Source organism: Podarcis bocagei, assembly GCF_964188305.1.
Source record: "Podarcis bocagei genome assembly, chromosome: 9".
Lineage (NCBI taxonomy): Eukaryota > Metazoa > Chordata > Lepidosauria > Squamata > Lacertidae > Podarcis > Podarcis bocagei.
Window position 1 is genome coordinate 15,836,220 of NC_138134.1, and position 20,040 is coordinate 15,856,259.

A 20,040-nucleotide genomic window follows, 5' to 3' on the forward strand; every position below is an offset into this window, starting at 1 on the left:
TGATTTCCTTCAGAATGGAGAGGTTTGATCTTCTTGCAGTCCATGGGACTCTCAAGAGTCTCCTCCAGCACCATAATTCAAAAGCATCAATTCTTCGGCGATCAGCCTTCTTTATGGTCCAGCTTTCACTTCCATACATCACTACCAAAGATTTGTACAAATTCCAAATAATGAAACATAGTGCGGTTCCTCAGAGGGATTTTCGGCATGGTGACACAGGATCTCTACAAGGCAGGTATAAGTTGGAGCAGGGAAGCCCAGAGCACTTTGTGCATTCAGTGAGCAAGACCCCAGCAAAAATCTTGCAGATAAGTGTGCATGAAATGCAAAACTATGTTGTTAAGCTTACCCGCTAAGCCAAAATGTGGAGATGGGAGTGGCACAGCTGCATTGCAAAATCTAAACTTGCGACTTTAGCTGCACCAGATTAGGAGGGGGACTTCATTCATGACTGGCAGGTGTAGTTTGTAATCAAAAGGAATAATCTTACCAGCACTCACCAATCATACTGCTTTGGGGACAGTTTTGCAAGAGCAAAACACTTGTTTCCTCTAAGCTTAGGGAAGATGCTGGGATCCGGAGAGAAGTCAGCGGGAGAGTTCCATTGTGCATGACAGGTTAAGCTTGTAAGTGCGTAGTACGAAAACCCCTGGAGCTATTTCTCTGCATTGTGGCAGGTTTCTTATCAAGGAGCTTCTCTCTCACGTGTACTATTTTCATACAAATCACCCATAGAACAGTAAGGGAGATTTAGTGAAATACTTTTCACTGTCCCCAAAATGAAAGTAGTCCTCAAAATCCACTGCAGCTATCCTTCAGAAATTTGGTAGAACCAATGCCTTCAGAAGGGGACTTCTTTTGCAATTTTTTATCGAACTCCACAAAAAAATTAAAATACAGTGGTACCTAGGGTTAAGAACTTAATTTGTTCTGGAGGTGCATTCTTAACCTGAAACTGTTCTTAACCTGAAGCACCACTTTAGCTAATGGGGCCTCCCGCCGCACCACTGCTGCGCGATTTCTGTTCTCATCCTGAAGCAAAGTTCTTAACCCGAGGTACTATTTCTGAGTTAGCAGAGTCTGTAACCTGAAGTGTCTGTAACCTGAAGCCTCTGTAACCCGAGGTACCACTGTCTTAGGCCATCGTCGTCGTCATCATCATCAAACTGTGCAATATTTAATTTCTGCAAGAGGTAATACCAATTTAAAAATACAATACTAAAATCAGTTAAATGGAATTACAGTCAAAATAATAGGGTGGTTCATAAGTGTGTGCCAAACCTGACTTCTTGTTTTCAGTATTCAGGATGTTTTTGCACGGACATGCAGTCAGTTATGAGACCTCCCCACCCCTACACCGCTCCTGCTTCCATGAACGAAGTCATCATCTTCTCCAGTTCTCCAAAATCCACAGGATTAAAGCACAATTTATTTTTGGAATCTGATTGGATTCCCAGGCTATGTCAGTTGTCCTACCTATTTCTTTCACACAGACGTGCAGTAAAACCCTGGCCTAGTTGACAGAACTGGGAGCATTGCAGGATTTCTTACTTATCCTTTCTTAACTGTCTGATCTACAGCCCAGGTATTCCGGCTAAGCCCATTTAGTCTTCTTGACTTTAGCAGGACTAAATTCTTTTAAGTTAAAGTACTTTTTTACTCCTCAGGGCTATGGATCAGCCTGCAAAGGAATAGAACGTGTCTGTCTACAAAATGAACCCTGTGGTGTTTCTAACTGCTCCAAAGAACAACTCTGTCAGGGAGGTTTTAATACCTTGGAAATCTTTTCCTCACTTGTGGCACTTCATGTAAACACTGTTGAGGAACCAAGGAACTAAATGCCAAATACAGAAGAGAAAGAGAGATGGGAGAAGAAGGAGGGGAGGGAGGTAACACTTGTGAACTGTTGGTCTGAAGCTGTGAAATCTCAATTAAATGAGGTGAAAAATATTCCGAATACAGTAGGCACTGGAAAGTGTTACAGCAATTTATTTTGCCACAGTTTTCCTTATTTTAAATAATGCTTAGATCTGAACCAAGAAACGCAAGCCCGCTACGAGAGTTGCTGCTGAAATGTGGCATAAAGCAAAGAAATGAAGAAAATGTCTAAGTTTCTCTTCAGATGGAACATCTAAGGAATGCTGAGGACAATCAAAATAAAATTCTACAAGGCTGAGGGAATTTTCTATAAGGCTAGATGACTTCTGCACATCGCTGCCAGATTTCACCAAAAGTTAGGGATTTGTGAGGGATTCAGTCTTTGGGAATTCTCATACGAAAAAGTATTACCGGATAATGTGCAGATTCAAACTTGGCTATTCCACATACGGTATTTTACATTTCTACAGATATTGTGACCATTTGTGGCAGTCTGAACTTATCAAAAATATTTATATGCATGCTATGAGACAAAATGCACATTTAAGCACACGTTTTGAGATGAATTGGTTTTAAAGTATATAATAAAGCAGAAATATAGTGAAATTATGAGTGAAGCATATAAAAGTGATGCAAGCCACAGATCTACAGGTTGGTCCATTCTGATTGAAAGTGAAAACAGAAGTGAAAGTTATCCCTGGGGCAGAATATCTGAAGTATTTTTTTTTGGGGGGGGGATAGGAGAGCCAAATAGGTTGTAATGGGACTTGTAAATCAATCTGGAATGGTAAGCCTACTCAACGAACTCTTGCCTCCCAAATAAACTCCAGCAACAAAGCTACACCTGATTATATACTATCAAAAATCAAAAGCAAAACAAGGGTTCATTATTTCTTTCCAGGCTTTCTTCTGTTTAATAATCCATGCCAATGTCTGGTGTGGCAAAGGTCAGGTAGGAGCCTTGAGAAAAGGTTATACATAATTGATTGAACAACCTTGCATTCAATATCTAAATAGATGAACATAAAAAGGGAACATCTATCCATAAAACTCTAAACGATTTCATGTCCCCAAAAATATAATTGAAATGAATGGTCAAACTCAAAAAAACCCAAGTGTGAGTTCCTTGAAAAGCGAACAAACATTATTTTTCACTGTTGGAAAAGCTGGTTGAAATAATAAAAATTCTCCCTGACTTGGAGGATCTTATGATAGGTAAGTTTCCCAGCTTCAACTTCCTCATATTGGCACTTGCACTCCCAAAAAGCTTCTCTGGATAATTGAGGAGCTCTCTTGAAAAAAATGTGGGGTTACAGGGATTGCTGAGACAAGAGTATGGAAAAGGAAACTTTCATGAGCATCCTCAAGTTAACTTATCTTCAGATTGTTATAGACATAGGCCCTATGCATTTAAAGCAGTATTGTGCCACTGTGAACTGACATGGCTTCCCCAAAAGAACCTGGGGACTATAGTTGGCTAAGGGTGTTGGGAGTTGTTAGATCTTTCTTTCCCTCACAGAGTGACAATTCTCAGAGCAGTTAAACAATCAGTCCCTCTTCCCCAGGGACTCTGACCTCAATGTACAGTGGTACCTCGGGTTAAGTACTTAATTCGTTTTGGAGGTCTGTTTTTAACCTGAAACTGTTCTTAACCTGAAGCACCACTTTAGCTAATGGGGCCTCCCGCTGCCACCGCACCGCCGGAGCATGATTTCTGTTCTCATCCTGAAGCAAAGTTCTTAACCCGAGGTACTATTTCTGGGTTAGTGGAGTCTGTAACCTGAAGCGTATGTAACCCGAGGTACCACTGTATATGGCATTTTATGAAGAAACTTACACAAACAACATGTTCCTACACTGATTCACTTAGAGTCTAAAAGGCCTGACAGAAGCTGTTTGCACATGGAAGGATCACCACAAGTCCCAATGAAACCTTCACTAAACCCTCTTCAAGGGGCATTGGCCATTATCTGAAGGCCTCCATGCTTCTCATGGAGAAGATCTTGAAGTAAATGCTAGATCTGAGTGTAGGCAGGCTTTAAATGCAATGTTTGGTAGATGTTGAAGAAGAAAGGATCACTCTAATGAGTGGCTATTTCATAGCCATGCTGCAGACCCTTCGAGTGCCTCTATTTTCCAGGGACAGTCCCAGATTTACAGAAACCATCCCAGTTTCTGATTGGATCCCAGGATGTCCCCTTTTCATGGGAGAAATGTTGGTGGGTATGGAGTTATGCAACTCCCGAGCCGAAGAGTTAAGTAACTCTTCAACTATTAGGAGACATCTGAAGGCAGCCCTGAACAGGGACATTTTATAAAGTTTAATGTTTTATTATGATGGAAGCCACCCAGAGTGGCCGGGGCAACCCAGTTAGATAGATGGTGTATTAATAATAATAATAATAATAATAATAATAATAATAATAATAATAAATTTATTATTCATATGCCGCCTATCTGGCTGTGTTTCCCCAGTCACTCTGGGCAGCTCCCAACAGGATATTAAAAGCACGATAAAACATCAAACATTGCAAACTTCCCTAAACAGGGCTGCCTTCAGATGTCTTCTAAAAGTCAGATAGTTGTTTATTTCCTTGGCATCTGATGGGAGGGCGTTCCACAGGGCGGGTGCTGCTACCAAGAAGGCCCTCTGCCTGGTTCCCTGTAACCTTACTTCTCGCTGTGAGGGAACCACCAGAAGGCCCTTGGAGCTGGACCTCAGTGTCTGGCCTGAACAATAATCATCATTATCATGATTACTGAGGAATAGGATGTCCCTGTTTTCACCGGAGAAATGTTGGCAGGTATGCATGCTGAATTTGGGCAGTGGGAAATACAACAAAGTGAGGGAAGTGAACAGCATCACAAGCGATGGATGCTTTTCTTTAAGTGGATTCATAAAGAATAAGGTCATAGCCAAATGTGTTTCTCCCTGTCCCACCAATATAGAGAACAATAATACTTACTTCTCTTATGGAGTTGCTGTAGGACATGAATGTCCAGCCTTTCAAGGCCTGTGGGTTACAGGCAGTGGCGTAGCGTGGGGGGTGCAGGGGGGGCCAGCCGCACCGGGCGCAAAATCTGGGGGTTAGGGTTAGGGGGCGCAAATCCACGGGTTAGGGGGCGCAAATTACTTGCCTTGCCCCGGGTGCTGACAACCCACGCTACGCCACTGGTTACAGGAACCACACACACACCAAACTCAACGAAGCACACACCAAGCATATTCAGTTGACTACAACAGAATGGTTGGAGTCTAATTTCAACAGGGGTGGAGTGGTGTGGATAACCCAGCCAGATTGGTGGGGTACAATAAATGATTTGTTTTTGTTGTTGTTAAGCCTCTCCTATGCCCCACCCATTTAAAGGGCCAATCCTCTGGCTAGCTGATGGGTGTTCCTCCTCTGTTCCATAGCCACTTGTCTGTTGTGGTCCCTGAACTACTGGCGAACTGAAGCCCTCTGGCATTTGGATTTTTAGGCTCAGAAGGAGGTATTTATGAGGGTCCAGACTCTGGCCCTTTGGTTGCAGGAGGTTCTTCTGGGAGCTCATGTCCATCAGCCTTGAACTCATTTTTTTCCCGGTCAAAGCCTTCACCTCGTCTGGCTCCTTAGCTGGAGACTTTGGAGCTTCTGACTCCGTTCGTATTGTGGATTCTGGGGTCATGACAATGGCTTGAAGTAGCCCATTATACATCCTGAGCCTGTACCATGTGACTACTTGCCTCATTAGAACAGGGTCATATTTATAAAGCCAAAACTCACCCCGAGTCCCACTGATTTCACGAGGGAGTCCGAAGCACATGCTTAACCCTCCTATTCAAATAAATGGAACTTAGAAAGCGGTGGAGATTTTTCTGTGCCTGGCAACTAATAGTGGCTGGAGTGAAGTGCTGTTTTCACAGAGGTCAGCATCACCATCCATTTTCCTGCTACTGTGTTAATGACTGCACATTTTCATTCTGCAGCCCAAGCATTTTGCTGTTAAATATTTTTGTCGTGTTGCTCTTTTCTCTCCCTCTCTCTTGTGAGTTGTCATTTGTGGTGATATTCTTAACTAATACATGCATAATTATGTATTTGCTTTCAGATGGGCAAACAGATGGAGAGAGGAATATTCTCCATTTATACGAAGAAACAAGAATATTCCATAAATGGAAGAAAGATCATTATTTGCTCTCCTACCACTCTGCAATCTCCAACTATCAACACAGCTCAATAGCCAGGTAATCACTGTTCTTTCTTAATTGTGGACAGCAGGAGCTGTCCTTGCCCTGCTGCGTGTGCTATTATACACATAGGATGAATACAAAATATGTATAGTGAATATAAAACCCAACTACTATCCTACTATCCTACTATCTGTGGCACTAATAAGAATTCACATGTCCCTCGTAAGGCTCTTCAGTTCAGGGCAGATCTATGCTTCATAGTTACAGACCTGTGTAATCAAAACCAGATGGTGGCCAAACACCTGAAGTGAGGTAGTGATTTTAAGTGGGAAAGTGGCAAATAGTAGAGGCATACTGATCCTCCCTTTGCCAGCTGCTTTCCTCATTGCAAGCACTCTCCTTTACTGATTTTCTACTGGATTGCCATCTTCCAGTCCCAGAATCCCAACTCTTTGGAAGTAATGATCCAAGGCTGATGGTGGCTATCTAAAGAACCTTTAACTGAGTTAAGATTAAAAAAGGATGTGTACAAAAAATGGAAAAGGGGGGAAACCACCAAAGAGGAATTCAAACAAATAGCCAGCACGTGTAGACACAAAGTCAGAAAAGCTAAAGCACAGAATGAACTCAGGCTTGATAGAGAGGTTAAAAGCAACAAAAAAAAAAAGGCTTTTATGGGTATGTTCGTAGCAAAAGGAAGAACAAAGAAACAGTGGGGTCACTCAGAGGAGAAGATGGTGAAATGCAAACAGGGGACACAGAAAGGGCTGAACTCCTCAATGCCTTCTTTGCCTCAGTCTTGTCCAATAAAGAAAACAATGCCCGACCTGAAGAATTTGGAGCAAATGATTCAGCAGAGGAAACACAGCCCAGAATAACTAAGGAGATAGTACAAGAATACTTGGCTAGTTTAGATGTATTCAAGTCTCCAGGGCCAGATGAACTGCATCCAAGAGTATTAAAAGAACTGGCAGATGTGATCTCAGAACCACTGGCAGTCATCTTTGAGAATTCCTGGAGAACAGGCAAAGTCCCAGCAGACTGGAGGGGGGCAAATGTTGTCCCTATTTTCAAAAAGGGGGAAAGAGAGGACTCAAATAATTACCGCCCAGTCAGTCTGACATCAATACCAGGGAAGATTCTGGAGCAGATCATTAAGCAAACAGTCTGTGAGCACCTAGAAAGGAATGCTGTGATCACCAATAGTCAGCATGGATTTCTGAAAAATAAGTCATGTCAGACTAACCTGATCTCATTTTTTGACAGAATTACAAGCCTGGTAGAAAAATTCCTTCCTGTAGCACCTTAAAGACCAACTAAGTTAGTTCTTGGTATAAGCTTTCGTGTGCATGCACACTTCTTCAGATACACTGAAACAGAAGTTGCCAGATCCTTCTATATATTGAGAAGGTGGGGAGGGGTATTACTCAGAAGGGTGGTGGGAATCGGAGATTGGCAGATAGCTGAGATGAGCCTGTTGACGACTCTTAACGACTGTAATAGGTCTTACAGGAAAAGGCAAGGGGTGAGGAGGTGAGAGATGGCTTAGTCATGTATAATGAGATAAGAATCCAAACTTAAAACAATGGAGCGACCTGGTCTGAATAGAGACATTGGATTCTTATCTCATTATACATGACTAAGCCATCTCTCACCTCCTCACCCCTTGCCTTTTCCTGTAAGACCTATTACAGTCGTTAAGAGTCGTCAACAGGCTCATCTCAGCTATCTGCCAATCTCCGATTCCCACCACCCTTCTGAGTAATACCCCTCCCCACCTTCTCAATATATAGAAGGATCTGGCAACTTCTGTTTCAGTGTATCTGAAGAAGTGTGCATGCACACGAAAGCTTATACCAAGAACTAACTTAGTTGGTCTTTAAGGTGCTACAGGAAGGAATTTTTTTATTTGGACTATGGCAGACCAACACGGCTACCCATCTGTAACTGGAAGCCTGGTAGATGAAGGGAACGCAGTGGATGTAGCCTACCTTGATTTCAGCAAGGCATTTGACAAGGTGCCCCATGATATTCTTGTAAAGAAGCTGGTAAAATGTGGTCTTGACTATGCTACCACTCAGTGGATTTGTAACTGGCTGACTGACCGAACCCAAAGGGTGCTCATCAATGGTTCCTCTTCATCCTGGAGAAGAGTGACTAGTGGGGTGCCACAGGGTTCTGTCTTGGGCCCAGTCTTATTCAACATCTTTATCAACGACTTGGATGATGGACTCAAGGGCATCCTGATCAAATTTGCAGATGACACCAAACTGGGAGGGGTGGCTAACACCTCATAGGACAGGATCACACTTCAAAACGACCTTGACAGACTAGAGAACTGGGCGAAAACAAACAAGATGAATTTTAACAGGGAGAAATGTAAAGTTGTGCACTTGGGCAAAAAAATTGAGAGGCACAAATACAAGATGGGTGACACCTGGCTTGAGAGCAGTACATGTGAAAAGGATCTAGGAGTCTTGGTTGACCACAAACTTGACATGAGCCAACAGTGTGACGCAGCAGCTAAAAAAGCCAATGCAATTCTGGGCTGCATCAATAGGAGTATAGCATCTAGGTCAAGGGAAGTAATAGTGCCACTGTATTCTGCTCTGGTCAGACCTCACCTGGAGTACTGTGTCCAGTTCTGGGCTCCACAGTTCAAGAAGGACACTGACAAACTGGAACGTGTCCAGAGGAGGGCAACCAAAATGGTCAAAGGCCTGGAAACGATGCCTTATGAGGAACGGTTAAGGGAGCTGGGCATGTTTAGCCTGGAGAAGAGGAGGTTAAGGGGTGATATGATAGCCATGTTCAAATATATAAAAGGATGTCACATAGAGGAGGGAGAAAGGTTGCTTTCTGCTGCTCCAGAGAAGCGGACACAGAGCAATGGATCCAAACTACAAGAAAGAAGATTCCACCTAAACATTAGGAAGAACTTCCTGACAGTAAGAGCTGTTCGACAGTGGGATTTGCTGCCAAGGAGTGTGGTGGAGTCTCCTACTTTGGAGGTCTTTAAGCAGAGGCTTGACAACCATATGTCAGGAGTGCTCTGATGGTGTTTCCTGCTTGGCAGGGGGTTGGACTCGATGGCCCTTGTGGTCTCTTCCAACTCTATGATTCTATGATTCTATACAGGTATGCTGCAGTCACAACCAAATCCACAAAGGGGCACACATTGGTGATATAGAATAAGGAGTAATACGGAAATATGGAAATATTTCCATATTGGTAATCTGGAATATGGTAATATGGTAATAAGGAGTAACAGCGATCATACTTGACAAATTTACAGCCAGGTCCTAGGAATATTCCTAGAGTATTGCTGATTTAAAGGACAAGAAACTCCAGAATTCCAAAATGCAAGATGTGAAGATGGCAATGAATGATGCAACGTGAAGAGCATTTAAGGACAAGTAGGCTTAGCTCAGTGAGGAAAATAGCACCAGTCCTGGAAGGGGATGAGATAAAACTTTAATAACAAAAAATAATAATACTGGACAGCAAGAATCATACATGACAGAACAGAGTGGCTTGGGACATTTGGAAATCCCTAATCTGCCTTTTTGTTGGTGCAATCTGCCTAGGGCATGTAAAAACCTTACTCAAATCACCTTACCTACCGTGACTTTGGGCTGCACATAATGATGTGCACCTTCATAATATACCACCCTTGCGTATTGGGAGTTTGGAATGAAGCTGGTTCCACATCCATGCAGTTCCACATCCATGTAGTTCATGTGCCAGCTTCACTGTGTGGGTGGGGAAATAATTTCTAATGCAATACAGTGGTACCTCGGGTTAAGTACTTAATTTGTTCTGGAGGTCCGTACTTAACCTGAAGCACCACTTTAGCTAATGGGGCCTCCTGCTGCTGCCGCGTCGCCGGAGCATGATTTCTGTTCTTATCCTGAAGCAAAGTTCTTAACCTGAAGCACTATTTCTGGGTTAGTGGAGTCTGTAACCTGAAGCGTATGTAACCTGAAGTGTATGTAACCTGAGGTACCACTGTATTTTCCTTGGAGATGAAGCTATCAGTGATATATATATCTGAAAAGTATAAATATTTTTTTAAAAAAATGAAGATCCAGATGAAAACCAGCATTCATGTGATAGAAGCTTCTTGGTTTCAAGTGTGAACTGACCTGATCTGCTCCACCCAGACTAATGTATAAATCAGAATTTTGAATTATCCACCCGTTTTAACACTTCCAGAACATTGTCTCTAAAAAGGTTTTAAAATGTGTAATTTGAAGGGGAGATGCATGTAGAAATGTGTGTTTTTAAAGAAAATATTTATAAATGCTTATTTAAACGCAAATTTCTCCATCTATCTAGATTACTTCAGAAATAGAACTTAGGACTGACAGGTGAAGGTGACATAAATTCAAATTGTGAACTGTAATTAATGCCTGGGACACAATCTTACACTTCAGGATCAAACTCCAGATTCAGTTGTAGTGGCAGTTGCAAGGACATTAAGCTAAAATAATATAAAACCCTGTGTGCAGTCCAAGCCTATGGGTGGTCAGTTGTAACTCCCACTGCATTCAATGGGTTTCATTGCCAGGCAAATGGGATTGTAGCTAGAATGTGGTATTTGAACACAATGATAAAAGAATGGAGCATAGTTGGCCTAGAGATATAAGGGCATAATTCTTCATCTGAAATTCAAATGTCAGTTTGATTCCCCCACCCATTTTCAGTGGGAAAGGAAAAATATGTAGCGTCTACAGTGAGACTTCTCATATAGTAAGTGATAGATTCTGCAGATTTGGGATTTTCTTCTTCCTTTATTCTCATTATTTCCTGGCAATTCTATCCAATTATTCCATGTTATTGTGTTTAAGAGGTGTGAAGTATTAACACAAGTGTATGTATGGGAGAAAAGCAATGACAAACCTAGACAGCATCTTCAAAAGCAGAGACATCACCTTGCCGACAAAGGTCCGTATAGTTAAAGCTATGGTTTTCCCAGTACTGATGTATGGAAGTGGGAGCTGGAACATAAAGAAGGCTGATCGCCGAAGAATTGATGCTTTTGAATTATGGTGCTGGAGGAGACTCTTGAGAGTCCCATGGACTGCAAGAAGATGAAACCTCTCCATTCTGAAGGAAATCAGCCCTGAGTGCTCACTGGAAGGACAGATCCTGAAGCTGAGGTTCCAGTACTTTGGCCACCTCATGAGAAGAGAAGACTCCCTAGAAAGGACCCTGATGTTGGGAAAGATTGAGGACACAAGGAGAAGGGGACGACAGAGTACGAGATGGTTGGACAGTGTTCTTGAAGCTCCCAACATGAGTTTGACCAAACTACGGGAGGCAGTGGAAGACAGGAGTGCGTGGTATGCTCTGGTCCATGACTAACCGACAACAACGTTTGGTATGGTAACAATGTAGACAACTGAAATATGCTGCATCCATGATATTCCCAGGAACAAGATCAAACACTCCGTCCATGATATGAATTTGTTAACTGGTAAAAGAGGGGAGATGGGCCAAGAGGTGAATTAAACAGGGGGGGGGGAGCTCTGTGTGAGCTTAGACGAAGGGCAATGCTTCACAGTTTGAGGGCATGGCAGATGAAATGTTGTGTCTGTGGAGCAGAAGAACAGACTCAATTTCTTCATGCCAGGGCTGTGACACTTCACTTAGATGGATGTCCTCTGCTCTAGCACATGACAATTTTGCCATAACCAGAACATTAGGAGAGCACATTCTTGCTCATTTAGGTGGAAATTAAGGTTTGTTACAGCCCAGCTGGGGACGGACGTAGGAAGGTATAGTTAGGGCTGATACGATATTGAAGTGTTGAAGCCCGCCGTGAATTAAGCTGAGGTGCCCAAATTATTTTAGGATTCCAAACCTGTCTACAATGAGACTCTTCCCACAAGCTGTGGACTCTTCCCAGACTTTCCTCTGAGAAGGGAACAATTCGGCTGTGTGTTTTAAACTGCAATTCCTAGACCTTGGGAAATTTATTTCTGTGAATTCCAAAATAAGCTGAGCTGATCCCCGTGCACTAAGCAGAAAAACGGACCTGCCTCCCTTCCACTGTTCTTAGCCAATGAGAGTAGTCGTAGCTATGACTGATATTTACAGAAGCCAATCATAATACATGCTTTCTGTATTATTGTCCACCAAAGAGTCTTCTTGGTTTATTTTGAGGCCAGGCTAGTTTTTGTTATCTTCCTTGAGGTAAAAGTATTAACTGATTTCAGGAAACAATGCAGAAATCTAGACTGACTCTCTCTCTCTCTCTCTCTCTCTCTCTCTCTCTCTCTCTCTGTGTGTGTGTGTAAATTAACTTTCAGTATCTGAGTGCCTACAGAGAAATTAAAATTAAGAACAAAGATAGGAAGATCTACTTCTAACTTATTTCATGTGCACATAAAAAGTGATTTACCTATGTTCAGTTTGTATACATTTTAAGATCACTGTTGTGAACAACCTGCTGAAATAGACATTTCTAAGAGGGAGGGAGGGGCATTAGGTAAAGGTAAAGGACCCTGGAAGGTTAAGTCCAGTCAAAGATGACTATGGGGTTGTGACGCGCATCTCGCTTTCAGGCCGAGGGAGCCTACGTTTGTCCACAGACAGCTTTCCGAGTCATGTGGCCAGCATGACTAAACCGCTTCTGGCACAATGGAACACCGTGACAGAAGCCAGAGCGCATGGAAATGCCGTTTACCTTCCCACCACAGTGGTACCTATTTATCTACTTGCACTGGCATGCTTTCAAACTGCTAGGTTGGCAGGAGCTGGGACAGAGGAATGGGAGCTCACCCCATAGTAGGGATTTGAACCTCCGATCTGCAAGCCCAAGGTTTCCTTCTTCTTCGCCACCCACACTCTTAAGCCACAAAAACTGAGTGGCAGCACACTTGAGGGGATGGGACACCAAGGGGTAAGCCCCACCCACCACTTTCTACTCAGCTTCTGGACCTCTAGCTACCTTCTTGAAGAAGTAAACAAGACAGCACACGGCATTTATCCTTACTTTTGAGAAATGTCAATCCAAGACATTTCTCTGCCTGCAGTAGAGCCCCCTGCCAACAAATCCATATCTTCATCCACCATGAAAGAAGACTAAAATACATCTGTTGAACAAGACAAAGGTTGCAATTCACTTTTAGGCATTGTCTTTAAATTTCAGCGTGAATTAAATTCTAATGGAAATATCCATTCATCATCATCATGTGGCTGAGCTTCATGTTGGAAAGTTTTTACATCAATCCAAAGTCTCAGATACCATTCTACTTAGTCACATGGGCTTTTACTGGCAAGTAATACATCAAAGGGGGAGGGGGGAATTAATAAAATTGCTCACAAGGAACCATCTGATTCTGGTGTTCTGAACAAGAGCTGTTTTATAAACACGTTAATGACTATGGCAGTGTTTCTCGCTCAGTATGCACTGAGGCATAATGAATTTAAGGCTCTAAACTGAAATATATTTTCCCCTAGCCATGCACAATCATTTAAACAACCATTGATTTGTTACCTGGTGCGTTAACACTTTATGATGAGTTTCTTCAGAGCTGTCTTATCTTACTTTTTGGATAATAAATAATGCACAACAGGAAGGATACGGGGTGGGGGTGGGGGCAGAACAGCATTCTCCAAGGAAATTTTTTACTTTATTTCATATTGTGGTTGCTTGGTTACTGCACAAAGAAATTGCCTTTGTTTTCTAGCAAACTACCAATAATATTTATGAATCTAATGGTTAATCACATTTCTTCAAGTAATACCCCCCCCCAATAAAAATAATACCGTCAGCAACGTAATTTGTAGCAATGAAATCTTTAGGCTGTTAGCGGTTACAAAATATCGGCACTAATTTTCTTTGTTTCTGAATGCGGTAAGATTACAGCAGATTTTCAAGTCAGTTGTCTAGGTTACTCTCTCAAGTAAGCATCAGTTCTAAGAAGAATATTTCCACCACAATCGTGGTTTAAATGTTTTTGCTTTAAAAAAGTAAATCTCTCAAATATGATTTAAAAGTGTATCGTCTCTCAAAATGTTATCAGGGTATGTTTTCCATACATTTACATTGCTGGAAACTCTGTTTGGGTCTTGTCCCATAATGGTGGAATTTGCTGGACCTGAATGTAGCTGTCCTAGGTGGTAAATCACTGAACTACAATATTTCCAGGTAGGAAGAAGTACCCCTGGACTATCAGCAGTGGCGTAGCGTGGGTTGTCAGCACCCGGGGCAAGGCAAGTAATTTGTGCCCCCTAACCCGTGGATTTGCGCCCCCTAACCCTAACCCCCAGATGTTGCGCCCGGTGCTGCCGGCCCCCCTGCACCCCCCACGCTACGCCACTGACTATCAGCCTGATCTTTTATTCCACCAAAAGCAAACCATTAACCAGTTATTTGACGCCCAGCACCTCCATCTTGCCATGATTCAGAGTCAGTTTATTAGTCATTATCCATTACCAGAACGTGTATGACCCCTCCTGATTCAGATCTTACAGAAAAATAGAGTTGGGTATCACCTGCATACCATAGCTGTCAACTTTTCCCTTTTCTTGCAAGGAATCCTATTTGGAATAAGGGATTTTCCCTTAAAAAAGGGGGAAGTTGCCAGCTATGTTGCATACTGATGACACTTCACCCCCAATCTCCTAATGGCCACTCCCAGTGGCTTCATATAGATGCCAACAGGCCAAAAGAAAAATGATGTTTTTTTCCCTGAAACTGTTCTCTGAAACTGACCTGGGAGATAATATTGGAACCACTGTAAAACAGTGTGTCCAATAGCCACCCCAATAAGTCTGCTTAGAAGGCTATTATGGTCAAGGGTATCAAAAAGCAATGAGAGAACAAGAAAGAATAAGAGGGTTTGCATGACTCCTGTACTCCTGATTAAGGTCATCCCTCAGGATTTTTGATTCTAAATGCAAAAATAAGGAACTATACATCCCACATTGTACAGCTAATATTTATGAAGAGTTGATAACAACATCAACCACCTTGAATATTCTCAACTCGTTTATACGGCCACAATAAGGCTGAGCCAATCCTGTAAGAATCTAATCGTATTAACAGAATCACTTGACTGGGACACTTGAATAAGGCTCAAAGTCACATGTTTACTGCCTGGGGGTTGGAATGTTGTTCCAAGCAAGTTCTGTTTCACCTTGAATCAGGCTTGGACATAAAGTGGGAGGCTTGATAGCAGCCTCATCCAGGAATCTGTGTTAATGATAGCAGGATGCAAGCTTCTTTGCTGAGATGCCATTGAATTCCTTGGCCCCAGGTTACAAGGAAAACCACAGCTAAATGAAGCAAGCCATTTCAGATTTGAATCTGTCAAGCTGGAAGTAAAATTGCTCACTAAGGCACTATGGTTAACAGCCAGTTCCACAAAACCTGCTTGACTAACCTAAAATGAAAGGTCAATCTATATTTTGTTAGGCCCTAAAAATCAAGACTTCGTGTATGTCTTCTGCATCCTGCCTGCACTGGAAATTGATTCAGTTCCCTCTTGAACTGATTTACACGCCTTTGCTTTTATTATTGGCTCAATTCAGTGTGTTACTCATTTCAGCTACCAGGGACAAGGGAGTTCTGCTTGAATTGCCTATAGGGCTAATGTTGTTCCCACAATCAGCATGCATGTCTGTTTTTAAAGGAGTTACTATTCTAAGGAGCCAATATTTTAGGTAAGCTCACTGCAATTTTTCATGCCCCCCTTTCCCCCTTTAAGTCTTTTTAAAGGGCTGCTTCTGACAAGCAACAAAGCAAAAAATGAAAGGCTAGGAGAAATAGGGGGGGATTCTAAATGCAAAAATAAGGAACTATACATCCCACATTGTACAGCTAATATTTATGAAGAGTTGATAACAACATCAACCACCTTGAATATTCTCAACTCGTTTATAAGGCCACAATAAGGCAACTAATAACCACTTCCTTATTGTGGTCATGATGAAGTGTACAATTCTTGTAAGGGAAAGGAATATTATTGATTTTGGTAGTTTGGGTTCATCCTTGTTATGCAGTACACAGATCTTCTAACATCCTGGTATTTGCCTTACGCATAATGCTTCCAAGAGACGCTTTTACAGTTTCCATAGGCGAAAAAACTATGTGTGCTAGAGATATGTGAGCCCCCACTACAGTCTGGGAGAAATATTGGTAGGTTCCCCCCCCCCGCCCCCAAGTCTTTGGACTCCCCTTGAAAATCCTCAGATTCCCTCTGTAGAAATAACTAAAGGTGATTCAAGTTACACTTTAGGTGAAGTCTGGTAACAAATCATAGGGATGTGAACTGAACACCCCAGAGAAATGTCACTAGTGCTACTGAAACTCTTGTAGCTTCTCTTGACACTGCTAAGAAGTTTTGCCTGGGGAGGAAGCATCAAATTCAGTTTGTATGTCACTTTTCAGGTAAACTTTCAGAGGCATTTCCAGACAGTGGTCTAATTAAGTACAAACAAACAAACCTCAAGTGCATCATATTTGAAAAATTTGTCAAGTCTGTGATTTGGAACTTCCTCGGTTCATAGCCATCTGTCTGCAATACTTGTGGGAAACATGTGACCCTACATAGGTCATTAAACTCCAACTTTCATTATGCTCAGCCACCATGAATAATAATAATAATAATAATAATAATAATAATAATAATAATAATAATAATAATAATAATATATTATTTCTACCCTGCCTATTTGGCTGTGTTTCCCCAGCCACTCCGGGTGGCTTTCAACAAAACATTACAAACAAAATAAAACATCAAACATTAAAAACTTCCCTAAACAGGGCTGCCTTCAGATATCTTCTAAAAGTTGGATATTTGTTTATTTCCTTGACATCTGATGGGAGGGCGTTCCATACGGTGGGTGCCAAAACCAAGAAGGCCCTCTGCCTGGTTCCCTGTAACCTCACAAGGGGGGAACTGCCAGAAGGCCCTTGGAGCTGGACCTCCGTGTCTGGGCTGAACAATGGGGGTGGAGACGCTCCTTCAGGTATACTGGGCCGAGGCTGTTTAGGTTCCCTGTAACCTCACTTCTCGCAGGGAGGGAACCACCAGAAGGCCTTCTCAGTAGTGGTGCCCGCCCTACGGAATGCCCTCCCATCAGATGTCAAGGAAATAAACAATGACCAGGATTTAAGGGGAGTCATAGTTCAACAGAATCTGTCTGCCTGTTGTTGTTGTTGTTTAGTCGTTTAGTCGTGTCCGACTCTTCGTGACCCCATGGACCAGAGCACGCCAGGCACTCCTGTCTTCCACTGCCTCCCGCAGTTTGGTCAGACTCATGTTTGTAGCTTCGAGAACACTGTCCAACCATCTCGTCTTCTGTCGTCCCCTTCTCCTTGTGCCCTCCATCTTTCCCAGCATCAGGGTCTTTTCCAGGGAGTCTTCTCTTCTCATGAGGTGGCCAAAGTATTGGAGCCTCAGCTTCAGGATCTGTCCTTCCAGTGAGCACTCTGGACTTCTTGGACTGCAAGAAGATCAAACCTATCCATCTGTCTGCCTACAGGTTCCCAATTCTTGATCCATAAATATGTGAACCTTGTTGTTGGCATCTATCTGTCTTGAGAGACAATGGAGCGAGTCTGGTGGTGAAGTCAAACCATGTGTTAACAGCACCAAAGTGACCTCCCCAGAGTGCAAGCCTAGGCAGTATGTGTGGAGGGCCTGAGCTGCCCAGACTACAAGACCCCCTTCTCGGTCTCGCTGCTATGGGCTAAAGGAAAGCAGAGAAATATAGGACTGGTGCACAAGTTACTTGTCACAGGAAAACTGCACAAAATGACCTTTGAATATATCCCACCATAGCCATTAAAGTATTCACAACTAGGAAGGGGAGAGAAATTCAGTTCAGTTCACAGTTTATATGTGGACCTGCCTAATTTGTGGTTTCTGAAACAATGTATGGGCTGAACAGCAGCTGCCCTTTGAAATTCTGATGTCTCTCAATTTTGCAATACAGTTTTGCAGCCAAGTAATATGCACAAAAATACATATACTAGGGTAAAGTGTACCCATATTAGCAACAATAGCATACAAAATGCATTATATAGGGGGAAATTCCTTTGCAAAAATGTGTATATTAGGCAAAATTGCATGTAAAGTTTGTATATTAGGAGAAATTCACACTAAAATGCAGCTGAATTTTCATGAGGAGGTTTTTTCTCTCTCTCAAAAAATTGCAAACTGATGTGCAGATGTGGATAAATGGTGGTGGTGGGGGGGAGAAAAACTGAAAGAAACGGAGACTGACAAATATGCCCATCCTTATTTACAACTTGGCTCTTACCCATCACTCATTTAGAAAGTAAAGCAGCAGCAAGATGCCCCTAATCTGCACACTAAGTACTTTACATCAAACGGCTAATCAGTCAATACAGTATGTTGAATGGAAATTATACCTGTACCTGTACCTACTTGTTCATACTAGCCTTAGCTCTTGATTGTGAATATATGTTGTGGTTCGATGACCCGACCCACGCAGTGTGAAATGAATACACAAGGACACGTGATATAAGGTTAATGGGCAAAGAAAGGCCACAACTTTATTGATTACAGCAGTGAAAAGGTATTGGCTTAGGCATTGGATCTCTAAAAGAAGTGGGTTTATTCACCAGTAGGTGGAGCCTGTTGATGCTAATCCAACTATAGGCTCACCCCTGATGTCACCGAGGGTCGTGCCATGGCCTCCCGCCAAGCAGGCATCGGACAGAATACACGACCGCCAGATTCCTTTAACGGAATACCCAAAAATTGAAGGCATAGGCGATGGCCACACCTAGCCCTTCGACACACCACAGCACATTATTCCAATGCCTAACCTACCCACCAATACCACAAAAGTTGTGACGATTGCTACGAGGTAGGCGAAAAAACCAAAAAGCCTAATGCCAAATGGAAAAACTCCTACCAGGCCCCCTGGACAACCAGGGCGACCAACCTAAGGTCCATAGCAAGGCCAATGACCTAAGCCCTAACTCAAAGGGAGTGGAGGGTGGGTGACTCGCGACAAGACGGCGAAGAATGAGGCCGGGGCAAGGCTGGCGCCGCAGCAAAAGGCTGCTGAACACGCCCCCTCTGAGGCACCTGGTTGGATGCCTGCCGAGGGGCGTGGGCGCCAGCCAGGTGAGGTGGAGGCAGGGGGCAAATGCCCCCTGCTAGGGGCGGTGCTCAGGCTCCCGTCCACAACCACTCCCCTCTCTTCCAGGGAGGAGAGTCTTTATCAGGCATGCATACTATTTAGTAGCTGTGTTCAGGCATTTAACTGAGGATAGGGACTGGGGCAAACACACACAAGCCATAAAGGCACCCCTGACCATTAGGTCCGGTCATACAGCTTCCGGGTCATATGGCCAGCATGACTAAGCCACTTCTGGCGAACCAAAGCAGCGCACGGAAACACCGTTTACCTTCCCGCTGGAGCAGTACCTATTTATCTACTTGCACTTTGACGCGCTTTCGAACTGCTAGGTTGGCAGGAGCAGGGACCGAGCAACGGGAGCTCACGCCGTCACGGGGATTCGAACCGCCGACCTTCTGATCAGCAAGTCCTAGGCTCTGTGGTTTAACCCACAGCACCACCCGCGTCCCTTCACTCAAGCCTTAGTGCAATTAGCACAAAGATCTGAAGGGTTTCCGAAAGTGCATTTTGTTGAGCCAACTTAGAAAGCTACCTACATGTGTGGACTCTGGCTTCAGGGTTTCCAATCCCAGAGACCGTTTCTGGGCACACTTAATAAAATGTGCTAGAAAAACCCTTCCAGACCTTCATGCTAACAGCACAAAGGGGAGTTTGTGTGCCAGGAGACACTGGGGTTGAATTTATGTGTGTGACCCTGCCCCATTATACCCTGGTATAAACCTGGTATAAACCTTCAGGCAAATGCCTGAACACAGCTAGTAATACCTCAAACCCTAGAGGTGATGGCAAAAGGAGGTCATCGCTATATGTGAAATTGACACAGCTTGGTGAAAAAGAGATTATCTCTTCAGAAGACTGGA